This window comes from Nymphalis io, chromosome 5 (assembly GCF_905147045.1).
Source record: "Nymphalis io chromosome 5, ilAglIoxx1.1, whole genome shotgun sequence".
In the NCBI taxonomy this organism is placed as follows: domain Eukaryota; kingdom Metazoa; phylum Arthropoda; class Insecta; order Lepidoptera; family Nymphalidae; genus Nymphalis; species Nymphalis io.
The window spans coordinates 8,748,540-8,768,961 of record NC_065892.1 but is presented as its reverse complement, the minus strand read 5'-3'; the positions used below and the strand labels follow the sequence as shown (position 1 = coordinate 8,768,961).

At 30.6% G+C, this 20,422-nt stretch overlaps 1 protein-coding gene across 1 annotated transcript in view; it reads right to left on the bottom strand.

The window, feature by feature from the left end:
• Window positions 1–20,422, bottom strand: part of LOC126768847 (uncharacterized) — a 179,428-nt gene that overhangs the window by 87,954 nt on the left and 71,052 nt on the right. The gene's annotated exons all lie outside the window — the stretch shown is intronic.

Here is a 20,422-nt window from a genome sequence, read left to right as displayed (position 1 = left end):
AATGTCAATAAGACAGATATGTGTGTGTGTTCCATACCGTTATTATAAATGTGAAAATAACTATTTTTATTACGATTTCAGAGTTAACACATGGCCAGTATTGATGAAATTTCGAGGATATTTTTATGAAATGGCCAAACTGAAAGGCATAAGGAGATGAAGTGTGCAATGGTAGTAGTTGATAGAGCAGCAGCCTTATGGGATCGTGCGGAGTAATGATTGATGCAACAAATTTCAGAATAATTCCAAATAAACCAGAAGAACAAGATAATATTTACAAGGACTTCTGAAAATATCTTGCATTTTTTCACCAGTAAAACAGGGAGTTGTTAAAAAACAGACTACGTGATAAAATTAAAAAAAATCAAGAAATTTTGAACATATGACCTATGAACTTGTGTTAGTCTGGAAGACAGGATATCGCAAGCATAAAGTCAATTGCTCGCTGTAAAAACAATGCCTTACGATTTTAGAGACTTCCAGAACTATTGTAAGTTAACGTGAACCTTTATGTTCGGAAGATTGTCTGTTTCAAACGACGCAGCTTGAAAATTGCTATAAAAACGGATACACTGTGGTGCTGAAGCTAAATAAAAGCGGAGGTTGCGACTTTTAATTCCATCTTTCTTAGCGTACGAATCGTTGCTGCAAAATCGACAATGTATAATAAATATGTTATAAGAAATAGTAACAATGTGTAACTAAAGAAATATAAATATTTAATAAAAACTCTAAAACACGATGCATGCGTCTATGACAGAAAAAAAATACGTATAAAAATAATACTTATTATGTTTCTCGCTTATAATGCTCATTTATTATAAATAAAATTAAACTTTGTTTATAATATGAATACCATTACTTTTAAAACAAAAAAATAACGGGGCTTCATCTGTCATGAGCATATTGTTAATAAAATCTTTAACGTTAATCAAATTATTAAGTCTTTGTTGTAAAATATATATAATATAATGAAAGTCAAAATAGATTACTAAGAATGTTTTAACTAAGCCTATTAACACTTGGACAAAGAAAAAGAGAATATGACTCTTTTAATTAGTGCCTACTACTTAGTAATAAAACTTATGATAATTTAGTTTTAAATAAGGTATTATTAGAGTAAGTGAAATGTTTTATTGGAAAGATTTGTACACGAATCATTTTAATGGAATCGTATTTTGTATAGTCACTAAAGAAATTAACAAAGACGTTTTAAAAGTCAATTGTACAAAAGCGATAAACGCAATGGAACTAATCTTTTTAAGATAAAATTCTCATAACGCGTAACATTTTTTGTTTGTAATACTTACTTCGCATATGACAGTAAAAATGGCAGATCAATAAAAGGGGCTGTTTCGTATCTATGTGAATAAATAATTAACGTATATGGCGCCATTTGTAACAGCGACAAAGTAAGTTCAACGACCGATAGAATATTTAGTTTATTCGTATTGATTATTAGCTTCCGGTGTTAATAAAGGTAGACTTTACTTTCAAAGCTAAGCGTAATAAATTATGATACAAACCTTATTAATCTTAATCGTAATTAACTTAAGATATAGAACTATTCATTTTCCAATATTTGTTTTATATATTATTATACACTTTAAGATTAATATATAGTAAAATTAGAAATATAAAAAAATATATTTTTTAAAAAGACATAATAAATATTAACTTTATATACACATCTGTAATGGATATATAATACATTATCATTGTATATATTTAAATTAAATTAAAAAAAGACGTAATACCTAGATAAAGATAAGATAAATATAGTACATGTAAGCATGAGTTGCGAAAAGTTATCCATTGTCCTGCGAATGCATTATATTATATCTTGGAAGGCTTGAAACATTCTTGATTTATTTCTATTCTTGTTGTACTAGCAATACGAATAGTTCTTAGAAAATTTTGTACTTGTAATGTGTCAGTGTCGTTATAGCTGCTAGTTGCTTCAATAAATTATAATGCCGAAGGATATTTTATAGATGTGGCTCAGTCTTAAAGCAATATATTGTATATAATCAGCATTTTCTTACGAATATAAGCAAATGATAATAATCAAATCATTATACGCTACACAACAACAAGGATAATTCACATGCTGATGGATTAATTATTACTTATCGTAACTAAAAAAAATAATTAAAGCAATTTAAGCTGTTCATTGTAGTTTTCTCTTTACACGAGTAAAAAAAAATATGCAAAAAGTTTATTTTTGTCTATTGTATATTTTTATTACGTAGTTTTTGAAGTGTATATCTTTTTAACTTACTTATTTCGTTACTCTCTATATTTTATTTATATAATATAATATTAATGTCGTCCAGACCGATTACGGTCACAGCGGCCAATCTCAAGAGAGATTAGCCAACTGCGCAGGACATATTATAGTGCTCAAGTGTGTGTGCAAACACAGGTACACTCTCTATGCTCTAACTCTCATAATCCGATGGGATGATGACGCAGGACTAATGGCTTTACGTTCTTTCCGAGGCACGGGAGTGTACACACTTCCAACTTCCAGACTCCGGGCTGCTACTGAGAATTTTCTACAGAAAAATCCAATTTTTATTGGTCCGATCTGGGATTTGAACCCAGGACCTCGAGGTCTGCGGCCTTATATCTAGCCACTACATCAACAAGGCAAGATACTAACATAGTAATAATGACGCGTAAGCGATAGGATGATTAATTATTTATTTTTACTATCAGTTATTATATACATAGACATAGATAGCAACTAGTATTATACTTTCTAATAAAAAGCCTAGAGTCGAACATCAGAAATATAATTTGAAAAATGTATGATGATGAATTGTGTATTGTTCAAATACTCCTCTTATTTTAATATAATCTGTTGATTTCTATTTATTAAGTGTACATTTTTTATTTTTTTTGGAACGTTTGTTAATGCTAAACTTTTCAATGGCCATTGTTTTTGGTCATGTATGTAGTGAAACACCACCGAAATCATTCAGTTCACTCACATTTTCATGTGCACATGAATTATAATTTAAAAAGCTAAGGCTTGCAATACTTAACTCAGTTATTTATACGTGTTTTTTGTTTTTGTTTTTTTGTATCCATTTAATTAGAGGCTGCAAAAATTCCCCTTTTAATATTTAAAACTTAATTTAAGTGCCATGTGTAAAATTATTTCATATTCCTACGTTTGTTTTATTTACCTGTATTACAAGTTGTAATGGAATGAAATATACATTATTGGCAGGTGCATTAAATAACGGTTAGTTGCACGCTTTATACAATAATCGGTGCGAATGTAATATGCTTCGTTACTTTGCATTATCCCATTACGAAGCATTTGTAATTATAGATCATAATTGAAAGTTTATACTAAAAACGTTGAAATATTGTAATCGGAATTGAATCATTTCAAAACAAATCATTTTAAATTACTATCATTAATTATTTATTAAAGAAATAACGTGCAAATGAAAAATGGCTTATGTTATTAGATACGATATAAATATATATGTTTATGTTCGTTCATTTTTAAAATGTTCTTGCAAAGAATATTTTAGAATCTTAAATGATATAGTATAATATATGAACTTAAAAGTATTCTTTCATCAACATGCTTTGGGATATCAAAATTTGTAAGAAAAATCGATGATTTAATTTTCCGATAGATAGATTTAGTTGGTCTACAATATATATAATTTTCAATTAATTTACATTATAAACCGTGCTTATATTGGTGTGATTTTATGGTAAGCATGTTAAAAGTTATACGGAATAACTTTGAGCAATAAATATGTTTTATAATGCTACTATTTAAATGTATGTATAACGTAATCTCTACTACCTTATATTAATTAATATTATATGGCAGTATATTATTTAGACGATATATTGTCTTCAAGCGAATGACAAATTTCCGATGAAATAAAGAGAGAACTGTGTTTGACTTTTCACCCACTATACAACGTTTATTAGCAAAATCGATGAATTGTCTGAAAGCAATACTATTCTTCTCAATAAATATTTTTTTAAACTTTAAAAGCAAACATTTTTACGTACCATGAACATATAGATTATTAGTTTCCGCCGGCGGCTTCGCCCGCGTGTTGGAAAGGGTTTGGGTTAAATTTCATGATGATCGATTGAGAAGTCTTGGAAACGTAAAACAAAAACAAATAAACTTACTTTAACATTTATAATATAAGTAATTCCGCAGAGAGCAACAAGAATAACAATATTTCTTACACTTTATCAAACTCTATTGGCATATTTACGCTTGTGATACAACACAGAGTTATTGCATTATTTTAGTATATATGTTCAAGAAGAATATTGACTTCCAAGCTACATACTGTAAATGTCTATTAGATATTTGTGTAGATGTCTCTATATCCATTCGCTTCGTGTATATCTTATTCACGAGAGCTATTCTCATACAAGTTAGAGAGGACTTGACCTCATCTTTAAAGGTTAATCTAGGTCTCCCTATTTCTTCAATTGAAATACATTATATCATTGTATCTTCTGGGATTATTGTGATGACGCTTACAAATAAATAAAAATTTAAAAGATTTAAATTTCACTAAATTAGTTGTTTTTAGGTACTAGTAATACTAATGCAGCTTTCAGTGATCGTTATCATAAACCGTCTGTCAGAAAAACATTTTTATACATCATTATTGTGTCTAATTAGCGTTATCATTTAATTTATAACACTTAAAATAATACAAGTTTTAATATTTGCGATAAAAAATATTAAAATGATTTTACGCGGTGTTATTAAAAGTTTCTAAAACCGAAAAAATGTGAGTCGATCTTGCATGGAAAAGGTACTTTTACGATTAATCAAAACGTTATAATTGATACTAAAATAAGAAAAATTTAAATGTGCAATCTCAATCTTGGTTTTTATGTACAAATATAAGACATGATTTTTTAAACTTAATTTCATTTTATATACTAAAAATTTCACTAGATTATATTGTCAATAGTATAAAAAGGGCTTGCAATTCAATTTTTAATTTTGCAACAGAATTTTAATAATGTCATGTAAAGTTAATGAAATAATGGGAAATTTACAACATTATTATAATTTAAAATTGACAAAAAGTTACAAAACAGAAAAAATGATTTGTCCAATACATAAATCGTTTAAGATTCAAAATAATAACACAACATTAAATAAAAATATAAAAATATATTTGATATGCCAAATTATTATTTTTTATTTTTTCAAAAGTAACCTTCGGAAGGGGTTTTATTACACTGTTATTACACTTTAAATATTCAAATGACGAAGAATTTAGAATTGGAGAAAATAGGCTGTGATAGACCACATCACACGACGGACTGTCAGGGACGAGAGTGTTCCTAAGAGAGTATCATCGTTTTTTCGCCAGATCTAAGAAATCCTAAAGCTTGAAATCAAATACTTAAATATTCTTTACGTATGTGTCCATGTTTTACTTACTACTTAAGCTCGTGTATAAAATATTAGATCACTTGACGGGATATAAAATGATTTATTCTGTAATTAAGGTGGGCAGGTGTAAGGTTGGTAATTTGTAACTTGCCAGCTTGCAACCACTTTACCGTTCTACAGTAACATTTTATAAATACTTCCGGCTGGCTTTTTTCTATATTATTAAATTTCTGTTAAACACGAAATATTGGAGTCTACTTGATTTAAAGTCAGCACGTAAATATATTTAATTCTTACCTTATATATTGTTAATGTCTTAAAATTATAATATCTCTTTTTTTTAAATATTGATTTTAATTAATTCTCTTAAAAAACGTAATCGTTTCAATTTCTCATGAATATTATTTTTTTCAGGATATAAAGAAATAATATATCTATAATAGGTACGTGGCTTCGTTCGTATGCAATTAATTTAGCTCTCAGTAGGGTTTCGAAATCGAAAGAGTTACTTAAACTCTATTGAATTCGACTTTAAGGTATGAATTGTGAATGCAAACAGCCGTTATGACAATGCCAATTACATAGAATACACAAATGATAACAGCTTAATATTGAGTTTTTCAGACGTAAACGTTTCAATAGTTACACACAAATTATGGAAGTTTCATTATACCTAGACTTCATGAATTTCGCAAAAGTTTATATGGATTTATTCTTTTCTTAGCTTAGCGAGCGTTAATCCGACAAAATACCGCGAAGTTAATTAAAAATAGCGCACCAAAGGCTGCGTGTAAGAAGTTTGTAACGAATAAACTGTAAGATTTAATTGAGGTTAAAATAATATCTTGTTGCTGTGACTTTTAAATTTGTAGAGCTTTAAGTATTAACAAACATCAAAGTCTCGTGCACATTATTTATTCGCAAAAAAATAAACATAATTAAAAGATATTTTTTTAAATATTTTTCATTTTGTAGAAATGTTTATAAATATTTAATTAATCAAAGTATTATTGAAAGTTATGCCGATAGGATCTGGATGGTCATGACAACCGGAGATTCATGTTTAACTGTAAAATGACAGAAAAGTGTTTAATTACCGTTTGACTTTGACTTTTGATTTTAATTTATTATTTGAGTTATTTCTATTATTTGTATTTAATGAGTAAACTTGATATAATTTTATAAATATTTTAGTTGTTAAATTTCATAATTACTTTCAACGTCTTAGATGAAGTCACTTTATAAATGTACGAAATTTACTTATTTACAATTTTCCTGTTGTCTGAAAATCGATGAATACTGTAAAATTACTAAACTGTTTTAAAGGCAAATGCATTAATAATGTGTCTTTTTTATTCATATTTTTAACAAAAGCTTCAAATGTATTAATTAGTTCATGTAAATGATTTATTGTAATGACAGTTGTTTTATACTTACATCCAATATCCAAATGATATGTTTCTCCATATTCTTATTTCTTTACCTAAGCTAACCATAAACCTAATTAAAGTGTTATGAATCAGTATAATTTTGTTGGTTTATTTTACTTCATATAATTAAATAATTTCAGAACTATTAAAAATACGGTACGAATTTTCGTCTGGGTGAGGGTTTTATAAAAGCTGACGGATTTTATTAATTATGACTCGCTCCAGTATAATGATTAAAGAGTCGTCAGCTGTCGAGTGTTACTGTTTCACTGAGATTGTTCACTCCTTGTTTTGAATATATTACTATGAAAATGTACTCGTACTTGAATTTGAAATGATTCATTATTTACATTATCGAATTTGAAATTAGTGACTTCTTGAAAATCTCATATTGCTATATATAATGAATTCATACAAAATTGTCTATTCGAATATTAATAACGCATAAGATTGTACCCAAACGCAGGCTCACTTTATAATCCTTCACGTATAGTACGGTCCACAGTTTAATGTGCCAAGGTGCAGAAAGTAACTCCCTAGCTTTGCAGCTATTCAGGATTTCTTAACTAAATTAAGATCATTAATTTTTGATGCTCCGATTCCAGGTTTTAATCCAGTACAAATGATCCGTAAGCATATACGCCAGTTGATAGAACTGCAAGGCGTTTTAATAAGAAAATTACTATTTAATATATTTGTCGCAACAAAGCTCCGGACATTCAAGTTCGCTTTGAATGCGCGCGCTTCGATGGCAAAAAAGATCAAATCTCAGTGTAAAACAAGTGTTTGCAATGAGATCGTTTGCATTGTGTCTTCACAATCCTTGTATTCCTATTCAAATAACAATATTCGTAACAAGAACGATTGTATAACTTTTATGAGTGGTTGAATATGAATAAAACTGATTTAAATAGACAATGGAGGACATTAATAGAAATGTCGTAATAGGTTCTGTTTGATTTGTTTAAATACAGTTACCGCAGACATATTAAACAAAACGAGATTATCTGAGACACCTTTTCAAACAAAAGCCACAACAGAATTAATCCCTTTAAAATTACCTTAGAGAATAAGGGCGTTAAAGTTTATTCAGTACAGCAAGCAAGGAAGTTGATTTCGCTTAGTTTAAGGTAATATCTGTGTGAGAAATTATCTAGTGGCTAGCTATAAGGCCTGAGATCCCGAGGCTCTGGGTTCAAACCATGGCTCGAGCCATTAAAAAGTTACGATATAAAGGTTTCATGTAGACCTTTATTATATCCTCGTGAAGCCAGGACGGGTAGCTAGCTAATTCATAAAATATTATATTTGGTTCATTTAATTTCAATGAAAATTTAATTTACATATTTTTATATGGATTAAAACTATGAAATTTTGTAGAAATGGCCTTCATGGTCATTCAAGTGAACTTTTGTAATTAAATTTTCTGATTTTTTAAAAACTTCATACAAAGAAATGAGTAGAAAAGTGATCCAAACTAACTTTGATCGATTTTAATTGATTCATATTAAGAATAAATAATCTCGCCTGTGTATAAATAACGTGATAGTCATAATCAGCTTAAGTTTATTTTGACTTAAATTTGCAGCGAATATATATTATGTCTGCTATTATATGGTATGTACTTCTATTAATTAATATTTTTAAATAATTGAAATAAAAAGTTATACTATGGAATTTTTTTAGTTAATTTCTAAAAAATCTAATATTTACATACAATAACTAATGAAGTTGTGTAATATAATAATAGGGCTTATTTAATTTTATAGTACATAATTGTTTAGTAAAAGATTATCTGATTAATCGCTTTAGTTTTGAGAATTATTTAATATTACTTGGAAACGTAGTGATAGATTTTGATTAAATTTAGTTTTGGTTCTTGATGAGCTTAAATTATAATTATTATCCTTTACAATAAATTACTAATTAGATTTCAGGTAGAAATCATAAAACTAAATCTCCATACCAATATGCCACGCAAACGAATTTATACGAATAAGATCTCCTTAAACACGGCTTGATTGTATTAATGCTCTCTTATTTATTCTACTTGTAATCTATTTGTTACATGCCTCTACTCATTTCTACCAATTAAAATTTGTATGTATCTGTCCCTTTCCTACTTACTCATTTGGGGTGTCATGTGACCAATCAGCGAATCCGAAAATTATGAACACAAGAAATTTCGGACGGCTGCTGTCATTAATGTGAAAAATAAATACAGGGCCGAGAACAGTTATTTCTCGAGATAATTTGTAAATAATTGTTATTTGCATCGAGTAAACAGCTTTTCAAGTATTCTGGGGTAAGCAAATAATATATATTTAGACATATATTTCACATAAGCCGAGATGACCTAGTGGTAAGAACGCGTGAATCTTAACCGATGATCGTGGGTTCAAACCCGGGCAAGCACCACTGAATATTCATGTGCTTAAATTGTCTTTATCTATCATCTCGTGCTTGACGGTGAAGGAAAACATTGTGAGGAAACTTGCATGTTACTAATTTCATTGAAATTCTGCCACATATGTATTCTACCAACCCGCATTGGAGCAGCGTGGTAGAATAAGCTCCAAACCTTCTCCTCAAAATGGAGAGGAGACCTTAGCCTAGCAGTGGGACATTAACAGGCTGTTACTGTATATTGTATATTTCATATACAAGCTACCTCTTTGACTTTGTACGAGAAGATAGATATAAGTGAAGCCAGATTAATATATAAGTTTGTGTTAGCATATGTAGCACATTTATAAGGTTGTCTGTGGGCTTATCAGTGTGAGAAAAACTCTCCTAAAACAGATTAATATTTCATGGGCTTACAAATGTTCATATGTCGATCTAATAAATGAAATTAAATAAACCATACACCTTATTTATTTATTTGAAGGAGATACAAATATTTTAATTAAATTACTATTATTATTGATCAGAATTTATTCGTGAAAATTGAGGACGGAATTGTAGTATATTATAGACCTTAGGTGGATAAACTTACAAGTGCTTTGTCAATCTTATTCTTTGATCTAAAGGACCCGTAGCTTGTAATCCTAAAAATTTTAATTTTCCAATATTTTAATTTTTATTAAAATATTGTATTTATTTTACCTAATCTAACCGGTTTATAAAATAAATTACGGTTATCGAATCGGCGTTCATTGTTTCGACATTTATTATCTATGCTGTTTCAGAGATGGCAGCACTACGTGATTCGCCGTTCGGTCGTCCTTTGGATCGTTGAGCAGGCGCCGGTCGCTTACCGACGCATGTCAGTTTTAAGCGATTTGTCAGTTTTAGACGAAACAAACACTTTGTAAAACTTATTTGAGAGGTTCGGATTACCAAACCTCTTTGTACCAAAACCGTGCCACGTGCAATATAAGTCATATATTGCCTTATTTCTACATATTTAAATACTCCTGAGGGAGTGTTTATTTTTCTTAATTTTATATATAAAATTAATATACTTTGTATTACAAAGTAATATAATATTTTTTGGTGGACTCAACTGAGGAATTGTTGCTGATTTGGAGCTGTTGGAGGCTCTGCTGTTTTGTGGAGGAGAGATTGCTTGTCCAGTGGCCTGCTGTTGCTGCTGGTGCTTTTTGCTGCTTCGCACTGCTTTTATTTATTTGTTCACTCATTGTGACAATGCGTTCAGGGTTTGCACTAACCTGCTTTTCTATTTAAATCTATCATTTAATTTTAACCAAATGCCAACTCACCTACAGCTAACTCACGCATAATATTTTATTGTTTTAATGTTAACTTAATTGACCAGATACTGTCAACGGCCCACCCCCTGATTTTGATGTTGAAAATTTATAATTAAAATTTTGTAATATTTATGATGAGTTTTATTAATGTAGCGGTCTTGGTGGAACGAACCCCGTACACACGAGAACACCGTGACAACCTCATATTAAATGTTTTATGCATCTACGCACAAATATTAACTTTCGAGCCGAGCGATTTATCCGGACTATCTCGGTGCTAATACGTTTTACCGTTCACCCAATCTTTCTTTTACTCTTAACATTACATATTACGAATATCTCAACCTTTAAAAGTACTGCGTCTCTTGTAAACATAAAGGGCATTTATTTTTTTTAGAAATAATATTGATTTATAAATAACTTGAGTTGCGCTCGCTATTTTCGTTTACCATTTTCTTAGCTTAGATATAATAGATATATAAATGATGATACAGATTTTTCTGAAGAAAGAAAAAATAAATCTACAAATCTCAAACATAATATATCGGTACATCTATAATTGTAATCTTGAATGTTCGTTTTATTCTGCATTGATATACTCGTCGTTAGCTATATGTTAAAAATGTTGAATATATAGTATACGTGTGCCATGAAGCCATATATAATCAGGATATATATTTCTAATAACGTATTTCTAATAACGTACGTCTAATAACAAGGTGCGGCGCTTTTTCACGCCACAACAACTGTGCCTGCTGTACAAAACACAGGTACGGTCTTGCGTGGAATATTGCTCGCACCTTTGGGATGGCTCCGCTAAGTACCTACTTGAGGCCTTGGACCGGTTGCAGCGACGTGCCGTACGCATTATTGGCGACGTAAAGGTCACAAACACCCTTGAACCTTTACAATTGCGTCGTGAGATAGCAGCACTGAGCGCTTTCTATCGACTGTATCACGGCGAGTGCTCTGAGGAATTATTCTCTCTAATTCCTGCTTCCCCCTTCCTTCTTAAGTCCACGCGAGCTGGTTCTCGATGTCACCGCCTAACTGTGACATCAATTCCATCGCGAACAAAGAAATTTGGCAACTCCTTTCTTTGTCGCACTTCCAAAAAATGGAATTCCTTACCAGCTCACGTATTCCCCTCCTCTTACAACCCGGGTTCCTTCAAACGAGGCGTGAAGAGGCATCTTGCGGGCCGGCAAGGCGAAGGCGGCTAGTACAGAACGTTTTTCCCGTCTGTACTGGCCGTCGTCGCGTTTGGACTCTACTACCACTTACCATCAGGTGGAGTAGAGTCATTTGCCCTCCCGGCGATATAAAAAAAAAAAAAAAGTATCTTAGACTAATAAGCAATCACAATGACAGGCTTTGTGTCAAGCAGATTTTATCAATCTGCTATTGCGTGCATATATACAATTAAAAGAAAAAGTAGTACGAATATGATTTCGAACATATCATATATCATTAATTTGCAAAAATAAATATGATGCATGCGATCGGTAATTGGTAAATATTAATATGTTCGTCATTATTTTGCTTCCAGCGGAATTCAAAGCAGGTGTTACTGTGAAAATGTATTTAAGAAAATACTACTGTAACAGCTTGTGAATGTCCCACTGCTAGGCTAAGGCCTCCTCTCCCTTTTTGAGGTGAAGGTGTTGGAGGTTATTTCACCACGTTGCTCCAATGCGAGTTGATGGAATACACATGTGGCAGAATTTCAGTGAAATTAGACACATGCAGGTTTCCTCACGATGTTTTCCTTCACCATCAAGCAAGACATGAATTGTAATCACAAATTAAGAACATGAAAATTCAGAGGTGCTTGCCTGGGTTTAAACCCACGATCATCGCTTAAGATTTACGCGCTCTTACCACTGGGCAATCTCCGCTTTACTACTGGCCATTGATTATTTATTTTTTATCTGTAATTTATTATTTTATGTTCAAAAATGTTAACATTATAAACACATTACATTAATTGTGTTAGTAGAAGCACGTATATATATATGTACATACGTAAACGTTACTTGTATAGCAAACATTAAATATAAACGATGATATTGACTGCTCAATTAATTACATCCGACAAGAATTGAATAATGAATACCTACAATTTTCATTCAATTTGATTAGCAGTTTTTATAATGAAAAACTGCATAAAAGCTGAATAGTTAAATACTTTTTCCAAGGACGTTAAATGGTAGGTTAAGCTAGATTTTTGTTTTTATTGAAGACTTATGAATAAATCAAATCAAAATTAACACAATCTTGTTGCTAAAAACAACACACATCAATGTTCTGACTGATCAAATTAATATCCAAGCACCGCTGAAACTATAAGACATGAGACTTAAAATACAAAATAAATCTATAAAAAATATCTCTAGAGCTGAACTCTAAGTTCATCTCATAACCCGTAGAAAGCTTATTTGTTTACAATAACTAATAAATAGATATATAAATTTTATCATAAATGTGTTCAAATTCAATTAATATATTTTCACTGTCTGCAGACGAAACCGCAATGTGTAATGCTAGTAATAAAATAAAAATAACCGTCGATTTAATTTAACTATGATCGAATCAACAATCAAATATTAAATCAATAGACAAATTTAACGAATATTGAGGTATTTAGGCTACCATGACATTGGTTTCGTGTCGTCAACGATGTGATTTCAATATTCTTCATAGAGTATCTACTGAGCGTTACATATACAATATATTAAGTGAGTATAGACAAAATAGCTGAGATGGCCCAGTGGTAAGAACGCGTGAATCTTAACCGATGATCGTGGGTTCGAGCCCGGGCAAGCACCACTGAATTTTCATGTGCTTCATTTGTGATCATAATTCATCTCGTGCTTGACGGTGAAGGAAAACATCGAGAAGAAACCTGCATGTGTCTAATTTCACTGAAATTCTGCCACATGTGTATTCCACCAACCCGCATTGGAGCAGCGTGGTGGAATAAGCTCCAAAAAGCTTCTCCTCAAAAAGGGAGAGGAGGCCTTAGCCCAGCAGTGGGACATTCACAGGCTGTTACTAGACAAAATATGACAGAGACAAAGGCCTCATATTTTGTCGTGTTTGAATATTTCAGTTTTCTCTCTCATCCGTAGTCTAAAAGCCGCAATTTAGACAAAAGTCATCAAAAAAATATTTCACTAATACTCAGTTTCTTTTAAGTTCTATTGTATATAACTGTTAAATGTTACATAATTAGCAATATTAATTCCACATTTACAACAAAGACGTACGTGTATTGTAGAATGGAATCAATTCACTGATGTAATCTATCTCAAAAGGAGACAAGTATTGCCATACATACGCTTTGTCTCTTTCTAGAGATAAGTAACTTTTGTCAGGCTCTCGCTCAGCCCAGTCTATTATATCAACAAACTTGTCCTTTATCACCTGCCTATTTAAGTCTACATTATTGAGAACGGTTTGGTTCGTTTTGGCGATATGCCAGCGTGTTGAACGTAAGCGTAAACAGTTCCGTATCACTAAATGATCGTAGATATTAGTTTTACTATCGCTGTTAATAAATTACAATTATGATTCTGACAAGTATTAAAATTAATATTAGATTATGAATTTATCTTTGTAGATATATTAAATTGTTTTATTTTAATTAATTCATTTGACTGTAAAGTAATTGCTAAACTAATGTTTATAAAAGAAAAATTCTGACAATTACAGTCATGATTTTTTGATGTTCGTTCATTGACCTTTCATTCTTTAGACAAAGGTGAGACTACAAGATTAGTTTTCGTAGAAGTTTTTATAAGTATTCAATGTTTTATATTCAAAGTAAAATATAATAATATGATATTAAAAATGATCTTACACAAAGTAAGAACTTGAGAGGGCGTCATAAAATATTATTTCTATTTTTATGGCATGTGGTTTACTCTCAAGATCATGTTCAAGTGGACGCATTGACAAGGTTATAACCGACTCACGCGGCAGCTGTTCAGATGTCTAATAAAATCTCGTCAAGCTATGTAAGTATGAGAAGTAATATCTCAAAACGTTTCAAGGATTTTGTTTTGATAATCGAGATTGAAGTATGAATTAAAATTATAGCGATTGAGCATTAGGCGGTATTTGATTTTTCTAAAATTTTTTTTATTTGTAATAATTTATTAAGGCTTTATCAATTCGTCTACAAACAAACGGCCTCACGGACTTTTGACGGAATTTTGACTGTCATCGCATTTAGGAGATTTTACGTTTGACGCGTATTTTTTTTCGCATTTCACCGAATTTTCAATTCACATTAATCGTGAAGCCGAGCCGATGATGAATTGTATAATCATTGGTAAAAACCGTATGAAAATCTGTTTTGCACTTTTTGATATTATCTGTATATTATATATGTTTTATAAATAATTAAATATTTGGTCAAATTCCGCACAACGAAAAATCGGCCGAATACCGAATATTCTCTATTCATATCATAAATTTGACATAATATTTTTTTAAATGTGTAATACATATTTTTACTATGAAACGTGCTATTGAAATAGAAAAAAATGTACCGTTATTCATTTACACAGGGAAAGATTTTTAAAGTTCTCGTTCTGCCGTTTTTCCAAAGATCTAATTCGAAGAGCTCGGCGTCGGCCGGCGTCCTCTTGAGAGATTAAATGTGGTTGAAACAATCTCGGTGTCCAACGCTATTAACAACAATTTTATTTCGACAAAGTTTTCATTGTGTTAATAAAATCAAATTTCAATATCATATAGGTTTAAATTATATTATATTAAGGGTATCATCAACATTTTAAAATTTCTTATATTATAACGTGACCACCTTGAGAATAAGATGATTCTAAAATAATATCCATTGAAGTCGAAGTTGGGAATTCCAGGCACAAAAGGGGTATTCACAAATTGTTTTAGTATAGAAGTTCTTGAATTTCAATATTTTTCTTATATTGTTATGTTAAAAAACTGTCTGTCGTTGCTTAAAATAAGAAGATCAGATATTAATGTTTGAAGTAGTAATCGCGATCGAATTGATCCCGCATTGCGACTGTTTACGAATTTAGGCCTTGACCTCATACATAATGCAGGACCTTACTACTACCATGACAGCCATAAACATTTTAGGTATTCAGGACACACGAAACCTAAAAGAATTTATAAATTTAAAAATGCAGCATTTGTATACAATTACAGTGAAAATAAGGAGAACAGTCCAGGCACATTGTTACGAATAGCTGTTACGTCCCGTCATCGATCGAATACAAAATAATTCATTTGCGAAAATTCAGTTTTACTACTTGTATGTAAGTTTTCGGTTCGTTTCCTTGATAAATTTATGTGGATGTGAATAAAACTTCATGTTTAGTGGCACTCGTAAAAGCGAAATATTTTTTGTTCAAAAGAGTTACTACTCCGAAATAATGTAGCGGTCCTTGACTTATTCACGAAGGATGAATATTTAACTAGATTTTTTTGAATTAGTACTAAGTACATATCTTTTTTTAGAAAAAAATATAAATATAATTTACAAATATTTTTTTTGCTACATACTAAGTGCTAGACTTTTAATTACAATCACTATTTATGTATTTATGTAGGGTTCGGCAGTTAATGGACAACTGTACAGCAGTGTATGGACAGCTGTAACAGCTTATAATAAAAACTCCAAAGGGATTTCGCATGGGAAGAAAATTGCATATCTCAAGTAGTTTCCAAGTAATAAATTATTTCATTTTATATAGGTAGATACACAAACATATACCGACCGATCTATTCGCCCATACAATATTCACACGTAGTACAACACATCCCTCAAATTGTTACGTGTTTTTTAAAATATTTCGTACTATGCCTAAAATTTCTTATAAGGCGTTTAAAATGAATATCTTATTTATTTTGATAAGTATCCGTACTTCGTTACAATTACTACATTTGTTATATTTTCATTTTTTTTGTAAACATAAAAAATATATAAAATTTAATTACATGAAACCAATTTAATACATAACTGTGAATCAGATCTATACAAATTATATGCAATTTATAAAGCTCTCGCCTTGAAATTTTAAATATCAATTTATGATTAGTTCGAAGGTTTCTTAGATAAAGAAAGGCTGAAATATGGTATTTTAAACGTTATCTTTGTCATTTTTAAGACGTTTATCTGTACATTAGTAGCAATAGTAATGCCCTCAAGACCGAATTCGGCCAAGGCTGAATGTGCAATAGCAATCTCAAGAGAGATTCGCAAATTGCGCAGGAAATATTATAGTGCACAAGTGTGTGCGCAAGTAGAGGTACACTCTCTATTCCCTAACTCTCTCTCTTATTCCAATAGGCAATCCCACACGATCGGAAAGAGTTCAGGCGCAGGACTAACGGCTTTACGTGCTTTCCGAGCCACGGCAGTGTCTGTACACCTCCAACTTCTAGACTCAAGGCTGCTACTGAGAATTTTTGACAGAAAAACCTAATAACTTTTTTGAACCGACCTGGGATTTAAAACCAGGACCTCCGAGTCTGTGGGCTTACATATAGGCATTAGATAAATAATGTACTGTTGTTATAAAGCTGGATACATTATTTATTTGAATGTGCCAGCCAGTCAAGCTACAAGTCCGATTTGACAATTTTGTTTACCCTAATTGCCTGTTTATTGAGTAAGGTATATAGACTTCACAACTTCAAAGTACGACCCAAGGGCCGGATCAATAACCGTAAATGTTAACCAATCTGGCAAACTGTGCAATGATATGTACTTGGTTATGTACTCATTATTTTAATTATTTTAACTCATTATTATATATAACATTACGTAACATAAAAAAAAAACAAAAAAAATATGTGCAGTGCAAAATGCGGCCTTATCGTTGACGCTCTTCACACCAATCTTTGAGAATAAATAAATTTCATAAAAGTGTTAAAATAAAATGTTGCCATATAACATAACTTTATTTAATATTTGTTAAGATTTTGTCGTCAATATAATTTTGTATTAGCCAAATAGTAAAATACGTATATAATAATAATATCATAGTGTTGCTCTAAGTCACAATTCTCAATCATTATTTATTTAGTTAGCTATATGTACTTCGCGTCGTTATAAGCAATTACCAGTCTTCGAGATTATCTCTGTATCTGACGAGTGTAATTGCCTTAACCGCTTAGGGCTGCACTTCCCTAGAGATTGCAGACTTTTTGCCCTTAATTCTACGAAGATTGCAAGTTAAAAGGCTATTAAGTAAATACGTATTCAATTGTTTTGTATAGAAAGCGAGCACTATTTTATGTCAATGTATGTGTTTATAATACACGAAGAAAATCGTGAGCTATACACCTTCACTAATATTAAAAATCTGAAAATTAATTTGTTTATTTGTTTGTTTTTTTCGCTTGCATGTGTTATTTACTCAACAGATCATCATGAAATTTTCCATACACGTTGGCAGGGGTACAGAAAATGCCTATATGCAGATACATCTCAAAACAGGTCAGATATTTGTGTGCATGGACATGTCTGTTTGTCCTGAATCTGGGTGTAATTATCTATTTAAGTATGTATTTAAAAAAGAAAAGTAATGTATGTAGTATATCAGTCTGGTTTCCATAGTACAAGCTTTGCTTAGTTTGGGATCATTTGGCCGTGTGTGAATAATGTCCCAGGATATTATTATATTATATTATAAAAAAAAATTAACTGAACGAAAACCTAATGCACGAACTTTCATGTTATTATATATATAAATAATCTTGCACATACGCGGCAGTCTACATTACCTTGTGTAACTTATTGTTACACAATGATTGACTTATAATGTACACAAGACGTTAAAAATAAATATTTAACATAAATACTAATGAGCGTATTTATGTTTCCCTAGTAATATATAAATTGGGTTAAAATTGAAAATTAAGTTAGCTTCTAAGTAAAAAATATACGTAGGAAACTCTCGATAGTTGATAAAAAAGTCATTTAATAATGAATATTTAAGAAAACATAAAGATCCTGATTGTCGTCAAATTATTTTAACAGTTTATACAAAACCTTATGACAAAGAAATACATTCAAATAAATTAACTTAGTTATCTTCTTAATTTTCAAACAAATAACTTTTACTTTTTCATATTTAAAATAAATTTACTGATTAAATTGAATTTACAAAACAATTTTCTTTTGAACACAAAAATTACATTCAATTTTACCATGTTGCTTTTAAATTAAACAACTTTTATTAGATACTTGTTTCACATAAAAGACAGCTAAGCTGATGTTTTGGGATGGTTCCTCTTTTGTTTTATATCAAACATAATGGAAAGTGCTCTCGTTCGTACATGTGTAATAATTTTATTTTTTATTTTATGCCATTACATTGAAACAAAATTATAATATAGTCTGTTTGGTTCTTTTAATTTAAATACAAGTAGAAAGCTATGACAGTTTTGTTGAGTACGATCGCAATTTAACTGGTTTATGTATTTTTTTTTTAATACGGACTGTATTTGGTTTTAAATTTTTTTTAATAACTTCTTATTAATTACACTATTCTACAAACTCGCATTGGAATACGCTCCAAATTTTCTCCTTAAAAAAAAGAAGAGGAGGCCTTACCCCAGCAGTGGGACATTACTTTACTTTACATAATATTTTATTTATTTATGATTTTGATTTAACCTGATAAAATTGGTTCAAAATTGTTTTGTTTCTTATTGACCTATATTAAGTTTTTGTAATTAGGTAAAATTTATATATTATCTTAAGTATTTATTATTTTTTAAGTGTACGTAGGAATTGTAATGTTATTTGTATTGTAAACAAAGTTAATTAATCATCATCAATCAATCAATCAGGTACAGTAGCCATTTTTAACTTTGATTTATATATGTCTTCAATGTGAATAATTATTATGTGAATAAAATACTGGTATATATTGTACCATTGATCTCTATAAATGTTATATCATTAAAAAAATTTAGTAAGAGATAAAGTTAATTAAATTACATCAAAGAAAGCGTGGTGGAATAAGCTCCAAACCTTCTCCTCAAAATGAGGAGAGGAGGCCTTTAGCCCAGCAGTGGGACATTCACAGGCTGTTTCGGAAAGAATTACCCACAAGATTAATGAGTGCACGATCGTTATATCAATTATACCTTACAAAATGATGACCTAAAAGTAAAAAAGAGTATATTCTTAAAAACAACCTTTGTATATGTATTTATGTGTTTTTCCAGTGTACGATATATTTTATAATAGGATTGGTTACAGAATGTCTTTTTATTTTCATCTCTTTGTGTAATTTACTTCAGTTGAGTCCGCCCTTGGGCAAATTATATCTTGATATTAATATTGCTGTATGGCAATAAAACACTTTTTTTTTAAATTATACATATATAATAAATAAAATTATATCATAATTTTTTAATAAGATTTACTATCTTGTGTCGATGTTAGTAAAATTAAATGTTGAATTTATGTAAGAAGCAAGCTTGGACACCAAGAAAGGATATAGGATACTTTTTATACCGAACACTTACCCTCCCAAGCAGGCAGGCAAGCCGCGAGCGAAAACTAGTATAATATAATCTGCTCGATAATAAGTCTGGCTTTCTATACGTTTGAGTGTACTACCCACTCAACATTAACTCTACAACTAAACATTAATACTGCCTCGAGCTGTATTCCCTGACTTTCATATTTCGATAGGACGTCAATTCGATAGATCTGTAAAGAGTTTAGATGTGTGTCTTTGGTTCCATCCCAATGTCTTTGATAGAAGTCTATGTATAAGTAGGGTCTATGCCGGATATCTTTGTCATAATTAATACGTACATAGTGAATTGATAGGTAAGTAAGACCTAAG